Source organism: Mustela erminea, chromosome X, assembly GCF_009829155.1.
Source record: "Mustela erminea isolate mMusErm1 chromosome X, mMusErm1.Pri, whole genome shotgun sequence".
In the NCBI taxonomy this organism is placed as follows: Eukaryota; Metazoa; Chordata; class Mammalia; order Carnivora; family Mustelidae; genus Mustela; species Mustela erminea.
This window is the reverse complement of record NC_045635.1, coordinates 47,376,043-47,391,869: the sequence shown is the minus strand read 5'-3', so window position 1 is coordinate 47,391,869 and position 15,827 is coordinate 47,376,043. Positions and strand designations below refer to the sequence as shown.

Genomic DNA, 15,827 nt, shown 5'->3' with positions numbered 1-15,827 from the left:
GATAATGCTGCTATAAACATTGGGGTGCATATATCCCTTCAAATTAGTATCTTTGGATTTCATGGGTAAATACCTAGTAGTGCACTAGATGGATTATAGGGTAGTTACCCCTTTAACTTTTTGAGGAAACTGCATACTGTTTTCCAGAGTAACTACCAGTTAGCATTCCCACTGACTGTGTAAGAGGGTTCCCCTTTCTCCGCATCCTCGCCAACACCTGCTATTTCCTGTGTTCTTAATTTTAGCCATTCTGACAGGTGTAGGGTGTAGCTCATTGAGGCTTTCATTTGTATTTCCCTGACGATGAGTGATGTTGAGCATCTTTCATGTGTCTGTTAGCCATCTGGATGTCTTCTTTGAAAAAAAAAATGTCTGTTCTTGTCTTCTGCCTATTATTTTTTAAACTGGATCATTTTTAAACTGGATCATTTATAAGTTCTTCATAGATTTTAGATACTAACCCTTTATCACAGGTGCCATTTGCAAATATCTTCTCCCATTCTGAAGATTGCTTTTTAGTTTTGTTGATTGTTTCCTTCGCTGGTCAGAAGTGTTTTATCTTGAAGTCCCAATAGTTTATTTGTGCTTTTGTTTCCCTTGCATCAGGAGACATATCTAGTAAGAAGTTGTTATGGCCAATGTCAGGGAGGTTACTGCCTGTGTTCGCCTGTAGGATTTTGATGGATTCCTGTCTCACATGGAAGTCTTTCATCCATGTTGTGTATGGTGTGAGAAAGTGCTCCAGTTTCATTCTTTTGCATGTTGCTCTCCAGTTTTTCCAACACCATTTCTTGAAGAGACTCTCTTTTTCCCATTGGATATTCTTTCCTGCTTTGTTGAAGATTGGTTGACCATGTAGTTGTGGGTCCATTTCTGGGTTTTTAATTTCAGTCCCATTGATCTATGTGTCTGCTTTTGTGCCGGTACCATATTTGCTCGATCACTACAGTTCTGTACTACAACTTGAAGTCCACAATTGTGATGCCTCCAGCTTTGCTTTGCTTTTTCAAGATTGCTTCGGCTCCTTGGGGTCTTTTGTGGTTCCATACAAATTTTAGGACTGTTTGTTCTAGCCCTGTGAAAAATGCTCTTGGAATTTTGATAGGGATTGCATTAAATGTGTAAATTGCTTTGGGTAGTATAGACATTTTAACAATATGTGTCCTTCCAATCCATGAGCATGGAAAGTCTTTCCATTTCTCTGAATTGGAGTCCTCTTCAATTGCTGTCATTAGTGCTTCATAGTTTTCAGAGGGCAGGTCTTTCATGTGTTCCGTTAGGCTTATTCTTAGGTATCTTGTGCTTTTTGGCACAATTGTAAATGGGGACAATTCCTTGATTTCTCTCTCTGCTGATTCATTACTGGTGTATAGAAATGCAACAGATTCCCATATATTGATTTTCTTTTTTTATGTCCTGTGACTTGACTGAATTTGTGCATGAGTCCAAGCAATCACTGGGGGGAGTCTCTTGGGGTTTTGATATCGAGTATCATGTCTTTTGCAAATAGCAAAAGTTTTACTTCTTGAGGATTTGGATGTCTTTTATTTCTTTTTGTTGTCTGACATCTGTGGCTATGACATCCAATACTATGTTAAATAACGGTGGTACGAGTGGACACCCCTGTGTTGTTCCTGACTGAAGAAGGAAAGCCCTCAGTTTTTGCCCATGGAGGATGATGTCAGCTGTGGCTTTTTCATATATGATCGTTAGTATGTTCAGATATGTTCCCTCTACTCAGCTGATGGTGTTTTTCATGAATGGATGTCCTACTTTATCAGATGCTTTTTCCGCATCTATTGAGAGGACCATGTGTTTCTTATCATTTCCTTTACTAACGTGGTGTATCACTTTGGTTGACTTACAAATACCGAACCACTCTTGCAGCCCAGGAATAAATCCCACTTGATCCTGGTGAATGATTCTTTTAATGTACTGTGGGATTGAATTTGCTAGTATTTTCTTGAGAATTGTTACATCCATATACATCAGGGATATGGGCGTGTAGTTATCTTTTTTTTTTTTTTTTCCTGCAGTCTTTGACTGGTTTTGGAATCAGGGTAATGCTGACTTCATAGAATGGAACTGGAAGTTTTTCTTCCATTTCTATTTTTTGGACTAGTTGAAGAAGAATAGGTATTAAGTCTTCATGTTTAGTAGAGTTCCCTTATGAGGCTATCTGGCCCTGAACATTTGTTTGTTGGGAGATGTTTTATTACTGATTCCATTTCTTTGGTGGTTATTGGTCCATTCGAGTTTTCTATTTCTTCCAGTTTCAGTTTTGGTAGTTTATATGTTTCTAGGAATTTATCCATTTCTTCCAGGTTGTCCAGTTTGTTGTCATATTGTTTTTCATAGTATCTTCTTACACTTACTTGTATTTCTGTGGGGTTGGTTGTCATTTCTCCTCTCTCATTTGTAATTCTATCTATTTGGGTCCTTTCTCATTTCTTTTTTATAAGTCTAGATAAGGGTTTACCAATTTTATTGATTTTTTTTCAAAGAACCATCTCCTCATTTCATCGATCTCTTCTGCTGTTTCTTTAGTTTCTAGGTCAGTTATTTCTGCTCTAATCTTTATTATCTCCCTTCTTCTGCCAGCTTTAGGCTTTGTTTGTTGTTCTTTCTCCAGCTCCTTTAGGTGCAAGTTTAGGCTGTTTATTTGAGATATTTCTTGCTTCTTTTTTTTTTTAATTAATTAATTAATTTATTTATTTGACAGACAGAGATCACAAGTAGGTAGAGGCAGGCAGAGCGAGAGGAAGGGAAGCAGGCTCCCCGCTAAGCAGAGAGCCCGATGCGGGGCTCGATCCCAGGACCCTGGGGTCATGACCTGAGCTGAAAGCAGAGGCTTTCACCCACCGAGCCACCCAGGTGCCCCTCTTGCTTCTTAAGGTAGGCCTGTATTTCTATATACTTCCCTCTTATGACCACTTTTGCAGCATCCCAAAGGTGTAGAACTGTCATGTTTTCATTTTCATTTGTTTCCATGTATTTTAAAAATTTCCTATTTAATTTCCTGGTTGGTCCATTCACTGCTTAGGAGCATGCTGTTTAACCTCCATCTGTCTGTGGTCTTTCCAAATGTTTTCTTCTGGTTGACTTCAAGTTTCATACTGTTGTGATGAGAAAAGATGCATCGTATGATCTTGATCATTTGGCACTTCTTGAGGCCTGACCCGATATGTGAGCTATTCTGGAGAATGTTCCATGTGCACTCCAAAAGAATGTGTATTCTGCTGTTTGCGATGAAATGTCCTGAATATATCTGTTAAGTCCATCTGGTCCAGGGTGTCATTCAAAGCCAATCTTTCCTTGTTGAGCTTCTGCTTAGGTGATCTGTCCATTGCTGTAAGTGTAGGGGTGTTAAAGTCTCCTACTATTACTGTGTTATTATCAATGAGTTCCTTTATGTTTGTTGTTAATTGTTGTATATATTTGGGTGCTCCCAAGTTGGGGATATAAATATTTACAACTGTTAGATCTTCTTGATGCATAGTCCCCTTTACTATGACATAGTGCCCTTCTTCATCTCTTGTTACAGTCTTTGGTTTAAAATGTAGTTTTTCTGATATAAGTATTGTTACTCCAGCTTTCTTTGGATGTCCATTTGCATGATAAATGTTTCCCCATGCCCTCACTTTCAATCTGAAGGTGTCTCTAGGTGTACAATGAATCTCTTGTAGACAGCACATAGATGGGTCTTGGGGTTTTATCCATTCTGACACCCTATGTCTTTTGATTGGAGCATTCCATCCATTTATGTGCAGACTAATTATTCATACATATGTATTTGGTGCCCTTTTGTTGCTTGTTTTGTCATTGTTTCCAGACATTTCCTCTGTTCCTTTCTTGTCTTTGTCACTTTTGGTCTTCCCTTCCCACTCGAAGTGTCCTCTTTAATACTTCTTGCAGGGTTGTTTTAATGGTCACAATCTCCTTTGGTTTTTGTTTGCCTGGGAAACTCTTTATCCCTCCTTCTATTCTGAATGATAGCCTTGCTAGATAGAGAATTCTTGGCTGCACATTTTTCCCATTCAGCATGTTGAATACATCATGCTACTCCTTCCTGGCCTGCCAAGCTTCTGTGGAGAGATCTACTGCTAGCTGGATGGGTCTTCCCTTGTAGGTTAGGGATTTCTTTTGTCTTGCTGCTTTGGGGATTTTTTTTTTCTTCACCACTATCTTTTGCAAATTTCACTACGATATCGTCTTGGTGTTGGCCTGCTTTTGTTGATTTTGTTGGGAGTTCTTTGTGACCCCCAGAACTGGATGTCTCTTTCCTTTCCCAGATTAGGGAAGTTTGGGGCCATTAATTCCTCAAATAAACCTTCTGTCCCCCCTTCTCTCTTCTTCTTCTGGGACTTCTATGATATGAATGTTATTATGTTTGATGGAGTCACTGAGTTCCCTCAGTCTACTGTTGTGTTCCAAAATGTTTCCTTCTCTTTTTTGTTCAGCTTTATTGTTTTCCATAATGCTATCTTCTATATCACATAGTCATTCCTCTGCTTCTTCCATCCTTGTGCTCATTACATCCAGTCAGTTTCGAATCTTAGTTCTTGAATTTTTCATTTTGGTCTGACTGATGTTTAGCCCTTTTATGGTTGCACTAAGGGTCTCCCTGATGTCTTCCAAGCTTTTCTCAAGCCCAGCCAGTGTCCTTATGATTATTGCTTTAAATTTGGGGTCTTGTATATTACTTATATCTGTTTTGATTAGATCCCTGGCCAGGACCTTTTCTTGTTCTTTCTTTTGGGGTAAATTCCTCCATCTTAGCATTTTGCCTAGGTTTCTGTCTTTTTCTGCATGTTAGAAAAGCCTGTTGTGGTTCATGCTCCTGCAAGTAATGGTTTTACAGAGAAGGGTTCATATAAGGTCCAGGGCCTGGTGCTTCAGGAAGTGTCTCTGGCATGTGCTATGTGACCTCTGGTGCTGTGTTTTGGCTGCTCTATCCCTCAGGCCAGTGGTCTGCAGAGGTTCTCCTTGCCTGCAGTGGGGGATGTTTGGACCTTGGCCAGAGTGTGGCGAGTTTTAACTAGTCGTGCTCCAGTCTGCTTGTTAAAAGGGACCTGATGTTTTTTCCACTAGAATGGAACATTTACAGAATTCTGTGGTCCCTAGACATCCTGTGTGCAGGGGCTTCCATTGCTCTTCTGGGGATGTGGCCCACTGAGCTGGTCTTTAAGCACACTTGCCCAAGAATGGCAGTAGTATCGGCAGAGCACAGGGAGGCAGGACTTGGTAGAAGCAGGTAAGGCAGCCAGTGTTGGCACTATGGTGTTTACTGAAGTTAGTTTATGCTGAGGGGCGGGACAGAGAAATGGTGCCAGCCAGCTCCTTTGTCCCCAGAGACAGGAGTCTGAGAGCCCATGCCTGCTGCTCTCAGGACAGCACTTTCAGAGGAGCGAATGATCTCCCCTCATGCATCCCAGGCTTTTTTTTTTTTTTTTTCCCAGATCACTGCTTCCACACTGTCTGTCTCTGGGTTGCTTGTCTGCCTGGAGCAGTACAGTGCACCTTGGGCTCTATCTCAGCCACACCTGATGATTTTTAAAATTCCAAACCTCAGGGACCTGATGTGGCAGGGACCCATGCTGGTCCTCTGGGGAAGAGTATCACAGTGGTGGGACTGACACAGGTGTGACCCAGAAAGGCCGTCATGCCAGAGCACAAGGGCACGGTATTTGGAACAACGCAGGCTAAACAGCCAGTGTCTGGGTTTGCTGCCCTCAGCAGGTGTCTCTGCACCTACGCTGAAGGGCTGGGGAGAGAAGTGGTGCCTACCAGTTCTTTTGTCCCCAGAGAGGCCATGCCACTGTTCGTGGATGCACTCCAAGAACATACAAATAGTCCCTCCCCATGCACCTGAGATGATCCACAGATCATACAGTCTGTCCCAGGGTTGCTTGCCTGTCAATGGCTTTGGAGAAGTGTTCTCTTCATGCATATCCCTGTGTGCTCCACTCTTTCCTGCCTTTCTCTGCAGCCAGGGCACCCTCCCCTCTGCAGCTGCCATGCCCCCTTTCTTCCACAAACCACATCTCTGTATTTCCTACCTTCCTCAGTGTGGCCTCTTCTCTCCCTCTAGTGGTGTAGTCTGTTCTATCAAACCTCAGGTTGATTGCTTGGGTATTCAGAATGATTTGATAGTTATCTAGCTGTGTTCAAAGGATGAGGCAATTCTAGGGTCCTCCTACTATGCTGCCGTCTTGGGTCTCCCATCAGTGTCTTAGAGTTTACAGGGAACATCTCTTTTACCTTTATGGTTAGGTTTATTGCTAGGTATCTTACAGTTTTTCCTGCAAGTGTAAATGGGATCGATGTGCTGCTTCATTATTGATGTATAGAAGTGCAACAGAGTTCTGTATGCTGATTTTGTATCCTGCAACTTTACTGAATTTGTGCATCAGTTCTAGCAATTTTTTGATGGAGTCTTTTAGGTTTTCTATATTACACCATGTCATCTGCAAGTAGCGAAAGCTATACTTCCTCTATTCTGGTTTGGCAGGTTTTTATTTCTTTTTGTTGTCCGATTTTTTTTTATATTAATTTTTTATCTTTTATAAACATATATTTTTATCCCCAGGGGTACAGGTCTGTGAATCACCAGGTTTACACACTTCACAGCACTCACCAAAGCACATACCCTCCCCAATGTCCATAATACCACCCCCTTCTCCCAAACCCCCTCCCCCCAGGAACCCTCAGATTGTTTTGTGAGATTAAGAGTCACTTATGGTTTGTCTCCCTCCCAATCCCATCTTGTTTCATTGATTCTTCTCCTACCCACTTAAGCCCCCATGTTGCATCACCGCTTCCTCATATCAGGGAGATCATATGATAGTTGTCTTTCTCTGCTTGACTTATTTTGCTAAGCATGATACGCTCTAGTTCCATCCATGTTGTCGCAAATGGCAAGATTTCATTTCTTTTGATGGCTGCATAGTATTCCATTGTGTATATATACCACATCTTCTTGATCCATTCATCTGTTGATGGACATCTAGGTTCTTTCCATAGTTTGGCTATTGTGGACATTGCTGCTATAAACATTCGGGTGCATGTGCCCCTTTGGATCACTACGTTTGTATCCTTAGGGTAAATACCCAATAGTGCAATTGCTGGGTCATAGGGCAGTTCTATTTTCAACATTTTGAGGAACCTCCATGCTGTTTTCCAGAGTGGCTGCACCAGCTTGCATTCCCACCAACAGTGTAGGAGGGTTCCCCTTTCTCCGCATCCTCGCCAGCATCTGTCATTTCCTGACTTGATGATTTTAGCCATTCTGACTGGTGTGAGGTGATATCTCATTGTGGTTTTGATTTGTATTTCCCTGATGCCGAGTGATATGGAGCACGTTTTCATGTGTCTGTTGGCCATCTGGATGTCTTCTTTGCAGAAATGTCTGTTCATGTCCTCTGCCCATTTCTTGATTGGATTATTTGTTCTTTGGGTGTTGAGTTTGCTAAGTTCTTTATAGATTCTGGACACTAGTCCTTTATCTGATATGTCGTTTGCAAATATCTTCTCCCATTCTGTCAGTTGTCTTTTGATTTTGTTAACTGTTTCCTTTGCTGTGCAAAAGCTTTTGATCTTGATGAAATCCCAATAGTTCATTTGTGCCCTTGCTTCCCTTGCCTTTGGCGTTGTTCCTAGGAAGATGTTGCTGCGGCAGAGGTCAAAGAGGTTGCTGCCTGTGTTCTCCTCAAGGATTTTGATGGATTCCTTTCACACATTGAGGTCCTTCATCCATTTTGAGTCTATTTTTGTATTGTTGTGGCTAGCACTTCCAAAACTATGTCAAATAACAGTGGTGAGAGTGGACATCACTGTCTTGTTCCTGACTGTAGAGGAAGAGCTCTCCGTTTTTGCCCATTGAGGATGACAGTGGCTGTGGGCTTTTTGTATTTGGCCTTTATTAGGTTATGTTCCTTCTACCTTAGTTTGTTGAGAGTTTTTGTAATGAACGGATGTCCTACTTTGTCAAATGCTTTTTGTGCATCTGTTGAGAGGATCATGTGGTTCTTCGCCTTTCTTTTTTTAATGTGGTGTATCACATTGATTGATTTGCAGAAAGTGAAGCATGGTCACAGCTCAGGAATAAGTCCCACTTGATCGCGGTAAAAGGTTCTTTTAATGTATTGTTGGATTAGGTTTGCTAGTATTTTCTTGAGAATTTTTGCACCCGTGTTCATCAGGGATATTGGCCTGTAGCTCTCTTTTTTGCCGGAATCTTTGTCCGGTTTTGGTATCAGGGTAGTGCTGGCTTCATACAACGAATGAGGAAGTTTTCCTTCCTTTTCCATTTTCTAGAATCGTTTGAGAAGAATAGGAATTAAGTCTTCTTTAAATGTTTGGTAGAATGCCCCTGGGAAGCCGTGTGGCCCTGGACTCTTGTTTGTTGGAAGTTTTTTTGCTTGTTTGTCTGTTTGTTTTATTACTGACTCAATTTCTTTGCTGGTAATCAGTCTGTTCAAATTGTTCCTTTCTGTTTCAGATTGGGTAGATAATATATTTTTTTAACATCTTAATTTTGATTTTATTTTTTTTCAGTGTTCCAAGCTTCATTGTTTATGCACCACACCCAGTGCATCACGCGATATATGCCCTCCTCAATACCTACCACCAGGCTCACCCATCCCCCCATCCCCCTCCCCTCCAAAACCCCCAGTTTGTTTCTCAGAGTCCACAGTCGCTCATGACTCATCTCCCCCACTGACTTCCCCCAATTCACTTTTCCTTTCCTTCTCCTAATGTCCTCCATTTTATTCCTTATGTTCCACAAGTAAGGAAAACCATATGATAATTGACTTTCTCTGCTTGACTTATTTCACTCAGCATAATCTCCTCCAGTCCCGTCCATGTTGATACAGAAGTTGGATATTTATCCTTTCTGATGGTGGTGTAATATTCCATTGTCTATGTGGATCATATCTTCTTTATCCATTCGTCTGTTGAAGGGCATCTTGGCTCTTCCCACAGTTTGGTGATTGTGGACATTGCTGCTATGAACATTGGGGGTACATATGGCCCTTCTTTTCACTACATCTGTATCTTTGGGTAGATTGTATGTTTTTAAGAATTTATCCAGGTTGTTTTTCTAGGTTGTTGGTATATTGTTGTTGTTGTTTTTATAATATTCTCTTATAATTGCCCATATTTCTGTGGTATTGGTTGTCATTTCTCCTCTCTCAACTGTGACTTTATTTATTTGGGTCCTTTCTCATTTCTTTTTTATAAAAGTCTAGATAGGGGTTTACTGACTTTATTAATTTTTTTCAAAGAACCAGCTCCTGGTTTCATTGATCTGCTCTATTGGTTTGTTGTTGTATCTGTGTCATTTAAATCTGTTCTATTATTTCCTTCCTTCTGCTGATTTTAGGCTTTGTTTGTTGTTATTTTTCTAGCTCCCTTAAGTATAAGGTTAGGTTGTTTATTTGAGATTTTTCTTGCCTCTTAATGTAGGCCTGTATTGCTATATACTTCCTTCTTATGACCATTTTTACTGCATCCCAAAGGTTTTGCACTATTGTGTTTTCATTTTCATTTGTTTCCGTGTATTTTTTAGTTTCTTGACCCATTCACTCATTAGTAGCATGTTGTTTAACCTTCATGTACTTGTGATCTCTCCGTTTTTTTTTTCTTCTGGTTGACTTGTGGTTTCATAGTGTTGTGGTCGGAAAAAGTGCATGGTATGACCCCAATCTTTTTGTATTTGTTGAGGCATGATTTGTGACCTAGTATGTGATCTATTCCAGAGAATGTTCCATGTGCACATGAAAGGAATGTGTATTCTGCTGCTTTAAGAGGAAATGTTCTGAATACATCTGTAAAGTCCCTCTAGTCCAGTGTGTCATTCAAAACCGTTGTTTTCTTGTTGATTCTCTGCTTAGATGATCTGTCCATTGCTGTAAGTGGAGTGTTAAAGTCCCTTACTATTATTGTATTATTGTCAATGAGGACCTTTATGTTTGTTATTAATTGTTTCATTGGGGATCCTGTGTTGGGTCCATAAATGTTTCCAATTGTTAGATCTTCTTGCTGTATTGTCCCCTTTATTATGAATCGTGTCATTCTTCTCTTGTTACAGTCTGGTTTAAAGTCTACTTGGTCTGATACAAGAATCAATATGCTGGCTTTCATCTGACATTTTTTTGTGTGAGAAATGTTTCTCTAGCCCCTCACTTTCAATCTGCAGGTGTCTTTAGGTCTGAAATGTGTCTCTTGTACGAAGTATATAGATGAACCTCATTTGGTTTTTGGTTGTTTTTTTTTTCTCATCCACTCTGACACCCTGTGTCTTTTAATTGGACCATTTAGTCAATTTACACTCAGAATAATTATTCATAGTATGTACTTATGGCCAATATTTTACTTGTTTTTGTCATTTCTGGAGATTTTCTTTGATCCTTTCTTGTCATTATCACTGTTCTTCTCTCCTTTGCAACGAGTCCCTTTAGTACTTCTTCCAAGGCTGTGTTATTGGTCATGATATCCTTTAGTTTTTGTTTGTCTGGGCAACTCTGTATCTTTCTTTCTATTCTGATAGCCTTGCTGTAGAGTATTCTAGGTAGCAGATTTTTCAATTCAGCTCTTTGAATATATGATGCCACTCCCTTCTGGCTTTCTGTTTCACGTTTCTGTTGAGAAATCTGAACCTAGCCTGATGTATCTTCCCTTGTAAATTAAGGACTTCTTTTGTCTTGCTGCTTTTAACATTTTTAACCTATCACTCTATTTTTCAAATGTAATTACAATATGTCTTGGTGTTGGCCTGCTTTTGTTGATTTTGATGGGAGTTCTCTGTGTCTCCTGGTTCTGAATGGTTGTTTTCGTCCCCAGATTGGGGAAGTTTTTAGCTATTATTTTCTCAAATAAACTTCCTGTCCCTTTTTCTCTCACTTCCTCTCCTGGGATTCCTATGATACAAGTGTTATTATGTTCGATGCTGTCACTGAGTTCCCAAAGCCTTTTCTCATGATCCATAGTTCATCTTTCTCTCTTCTGTTGAGCCTCATTATATTCCATCATTCTATCTTTATACCACTCATTCATTCCTCTGCTTCTTCCATCCTTGTGGTCATTCCATCCAGCCAGTTTTGAATCTCAGTTATTGTCTTTTTCATTTCTGTCAGGTTGGCTTTTAACTCTTTTATCTCTGGGGTAAGGGTCCCTGAACTCTTCCACTCTTTCCCTAGCCCAGTGAGTATTCTTATGTTTGTTGCTTTAAATTCTCCCTCACTCATGTTACTTATATCTGTTTTACTTCAATCTCTGGCCACGGCCTTATCTTTTTTTTTTTTTTTTTTTTTGCATTTGGGATGAATTCCTCCATGTGACATTTTGTCTAGGTCTCTGCCTTCATCTGTATGTGAGAATAGATAGCCAGTTATGATTCCTCCTTCTGAGAGCAATGGCTTTATGAAGAAGAGGTCATGTAGTGTCCAGGGTCTGGCACTTCAGTGAGTGTCTCTGGTGTGTGTTGTGTGCACTCTGCTGGAGTGTTTTGGCTGATCTATCTTTCAGGGTAGTTGTCTGCAGAGGCTCTCTCTGCCTGCAGTGTTTGGTCCTTTGCCAGAACGTGGTGAGTTTTAAGCACGTGTGCTCTAGCCTGCTTGTTAGATGAGACTTGATACTACCTGAACTGGAACTGAAGCGCTGAAGAACTCTCTGGCTGGGAGATGTGGTGTGGGCAGGGGTTTCTTCTGGTCTTCTGGGAAGGGGCCCTCTGCACTGAGACTGGAGCAAGTTTGACTGAGAAGGATAGTCTCTCCAGTGTGCAGGGGTGTGGGGCTTGGTGTAAGCAGGTTAGGCAGCCAGTGTGGGTGTTGTGTTGCTTCCTGCAGGTGGCTCTGTGTTTATGCTGTGGGTCAGGGGAGGGAAATAGCTCCAGCCAGCTTCTTTGTCCCCAGAGCAGCATCTCCACGAATACTGGCTCTCAGGGACACACTAGGAGAAGAACAAACAAACCCTCCCACTGTGTGTCCCATGTGCTTCTCAGATCACTGTTTCCACACTGTCTGCCTTCAGGTCCTTTGCCTGCCTTCTCTTCAGGAGCAGGGCAGTGAACATCAAGTCTATTCCAGCCAAGCCCACTGACCTCCAGAACTCCAGCCTTTAAGCCCCCTTGGTTGCAAGAACTCATGAAATTCTGCCACTCTTGCTTTCCAGGCCAGTGGCTTTGGGGATGCATTCTCTTTATGCGTTCACCTGCATGCTCCTCTCTCTTACCCTTCTCTGTGACCACAGCTCCCTCCCCTCTGCAGCACCCAGGATTCTTTTCTCCCCTAATCCATGGATCCCCACTTCCTTACCTTTTTGGATGTGGCCTCTTTTCTCCTTTAGTTGTGGAGTTTGTTCTGTCAGTCTTCAGGTCTCTTTCTGGGGCATTTAAGATGATTTGATAATTATCTAGTTCTGACTGTGTGCGAGGTGAGCACAGCATTCCCCTACTCTGCTGTCATCTTGTCTTCTCCTACTCATGGCTTTTTTATTTTTGAGCCACTCTCTGTGTCCCTGTGCCTGATTCACTGTCCCCATCTCTTCATTTTTGGCCTTGCCTGCTTATTTGTGTGATTCTGTTTCTGGGTATCCCCAGGTTTATTTTTATTCTGTGTCTTTGCCCCCCTGCGTCTCTGGATAGATTTCCTTGTCACCGTGTCTCTGCCCATTTGTTTATGTTCTGTGTGTCCGTTCCTATGTGTCTAGGTTTCTTTGTTCCTATCTTGATCCTTCCAGACATGATCCTGTGTATCTGTTCCCATTTCTACCTTGTATCCATATGGCTGTGTTTGTGGATTCACATCCCCATGTCTACTTATTCTGGGATGTGTGTGTGTGTGTGTGTGTGTGTGTGTGTATGTGTGTGTGTCTTTCTCTCACTCCTTTTCTAAATTCTTGTGTCCCTATGTCACAGTGTCTCCACTGTACCTGGGCCTCCAGCTTGCCTGTCTTTATGCCTCTCTGTTACCTAACCTAACCCTAACCCTTATGTCTTCGCTGGTGTTTGTCACAGTTTGGGTGTCTGCATTCCCATGCTTTTGTCACTGGATCTCTGAGCATATAAATCTGTGCTCCAGTTTGACTCTTGGTGTGCTCCTCTGCATGCGCCCATGTCCTTGGGTCTTTGTTACCAAGTCTTGGTATAAGTAACATCTCTGTTTCTATGATTTTGTAGATCTGTGGTCTTGTGTCTCTGTTTTCTTCTCCCATCCCCTATCCCATTTCTGTCAGTTACCATGTCATCATGTCTCTATGCTTCTACTTCTTCAACCTTGGTGTACTGGGCTATGGTTTTGACCTATGTCTCCCTGGTTACTTCTGTGTCCTTGTGTCTCTATGTGTCACTGTGTGTCTCGTCTCCTCTGCTTTTATGTCTGGGTCTTTGTGAATATCTCTGTCTCTCTCTCTCTTGCTCACTTTCTCTCTTGTTAAGACTTTTTTTTTTCAGTAGTTCAAGGAAAATTTTCTTTTCTTTTCTTTTCGAATTTTTATTTAAATTCTAGTCAGTTAACATGCAGTGCAATATTGGTTTCAGGAATAGATTTCAGTAATTCATCACTTACATACAACACCTAGTTTTTGTTTGTTTGTTTGTTTTGTTTTGTTTTGTTTTTGAGATCATCTCTACATCCCAACATGGGGCTTGAACCCACAATCCCGAGATCAAGTGTCACGTGCTCTCCTGAGTGAACCAGCCAGGAGCCCCAGAAAAACTACTTAAATGACTGAGGGAGTTACAGATATTTGATGAAGTCTGGAGTGTTTGGGGGAGGGTGGGAAGGACATCTGAGCCAAGATCTAAGTTGTGATCTAGAATTTGAGTGGCAAAGCAAAAGATGAGCATGGTAGACAGGGACCAGGGCAGGTAAGTTCAGAGCGATTATCAAATGGAACAGCTTGAGAGAGGTCCCATAGTGGAGTTGAGGTTGAGGCAGGGCCCATTAGGGAACGGAGAGGAGGCCAGGGTTGGGGGGTGGATAGAGTTCAGAGAGCGAGTGGGAAATAGTGAGGTCAGAGGGGTATAGGATAGAGGGCAGATCACGTAGGGCCTTGTCGGGTATAAAAAGAATTTTGGGCTTCATTCTAGGTAAGATGGGAAACTCTTGAGGGGGGTTAAGTGGGAGCGGGACATGAAGTAATCTTTGTTTTTCAATAATCCTTTTGCTGCTGAGGAAGGATGGCAAAAGAAAAAAAAAGAAGAAAGGAAGGAAGAAAGGAAGAAAAGAAAGAAAGGAAGGAAAGAAAGCAAGCAAGAAAGAAGGAAAAAAAATATCCCGAGAGAGGGAGCAGGGAGACCAGTGAGGAGAATGGAACAGTTTTCTAGGGTAGACATGATTGTAGTCTGCCCTAAGATAGTGACAGTTGAGGTGGTGAGAACTGGGTGCATTTAGCAAATATGTCAGAGGCAACATTGCCAAGAATTGAAGATGGATGGGATATTGGCAGGTGGTGAAGGAAAGGGGCATGTCAAGGATCTCATGCCCAAATCTGTATCTCGGTGACTTACTGCCACCACCAACTAGTTCTAATCCTGCCCTATAATGTCTCCCAAGAAATGTTGCTCTTCTTAGGAAGAGAGAACAATGGAGTGGTGGAGCACATTTAGTCTACAACCAAAGGATGCAGGCCCAAATGATGCCATCGAATGATGCAGGCCTAGTTGTGTGACATGGAATAAGTTACTTCAGTTCCCTGCACTTCAGTTTCCCCATGAGTAAAATGCAGGTATCCACAGGTTGTGTGTGTGTGAGTGTGTGTATGTGTATTAAATGAGGGACTAAAAGAGCAATATATAGACAAGTACCTGCACATACGAAGGACTAAAAAATGTTAACCTTTGTTACTTCACAGTCTTTAGGAAATTTAAGGATAATTGTTATCTTTTCCAATTTGTGTACCCCTCTCCTTAAGCAGGGCTGTATATAGAGCACAAAAGAACTAATCAGACCTGCCTTACCCAGTGATGCCTCCAGTTAGAACCCTGTATCCCTGCCCTGTCCTGGAAACATGAGCAATTCTCTTGTCCAACAGAGCAAATGTCAAAACCACAACTTGATCAGTTTCTTTCTGTTTCGCTTTCCCAGTCTTAATATCCCTCCTCTCTCAGGGCCTCTAATTCTGTGCTTAGGTTCTAAGGCCCAGAGAGGTTAAGTAGCTGATTCAAAGTCTCAAAGCAAGCAAACAGGCAACTGTCATCACTAGAATCTGCAGAAGCTTTGTACATTCCTAGTTCCCGGAGCTCTCCATTCTTACCTCCTCCTCATGGCTTGACCTCTTGCCCGGGGCACTAACCATCTTCATCAGGAGTGAGGAAGGTATAGAAAGCTGGTGTGTTCAAGGACTCCATGATCATGGACTCCACCATTGACTTAGACAGCAGCTCTAGCTCCTCAGGGAAATGGAGCAGGCTGGCCACCTCAGGGAGGATGCTAGAAGGCAGCAAGACTGGCACATTTGGGGGCTGCCTTCTGGCATAGGCCTGGAGCTGCTGGAGAGGCCCATTGTTGGGACTTCTGACACAGGTAGTCCCAGAATTTGCCTGGTGTTTGGGGGCCCCAGCAGCAGATCCTGCTGAAGCCAGAGCTTTCTCAGGGCAGCAGAAAGGGCAAGGTGGAGTCAAAGGGAATTGGGAAGGGTGCTCCAAAGACAGAGGTGGTCATGGTCTTGCTGGGACTTGCAGGACTTGAGGTTGTGCTTGAGAATGTGTTTGGATCCTGAGGAGGTAGGGGCATTGGTCTGACAGGTCTGGGGGATAACGGGGTTTTGGGTTTATTGGGGATTGGGGTCCTAGGTTTGGAAAATGATAAGCTTGGGTAATTTTG

General features: G+C 42.1%; 1 pseudogene; it reads right to left on the bottom strand.

Annotated features, from left to right (window-relative positions):
- Positions 1 to 15,292: 15,292 nt before the first annotated feature.
- LOC116582264 overlaps positions 15,293 to 15,827 on the bottom strand; it is a 32,629-nt pseudogene continuing 32,094 nt past the window's right edge.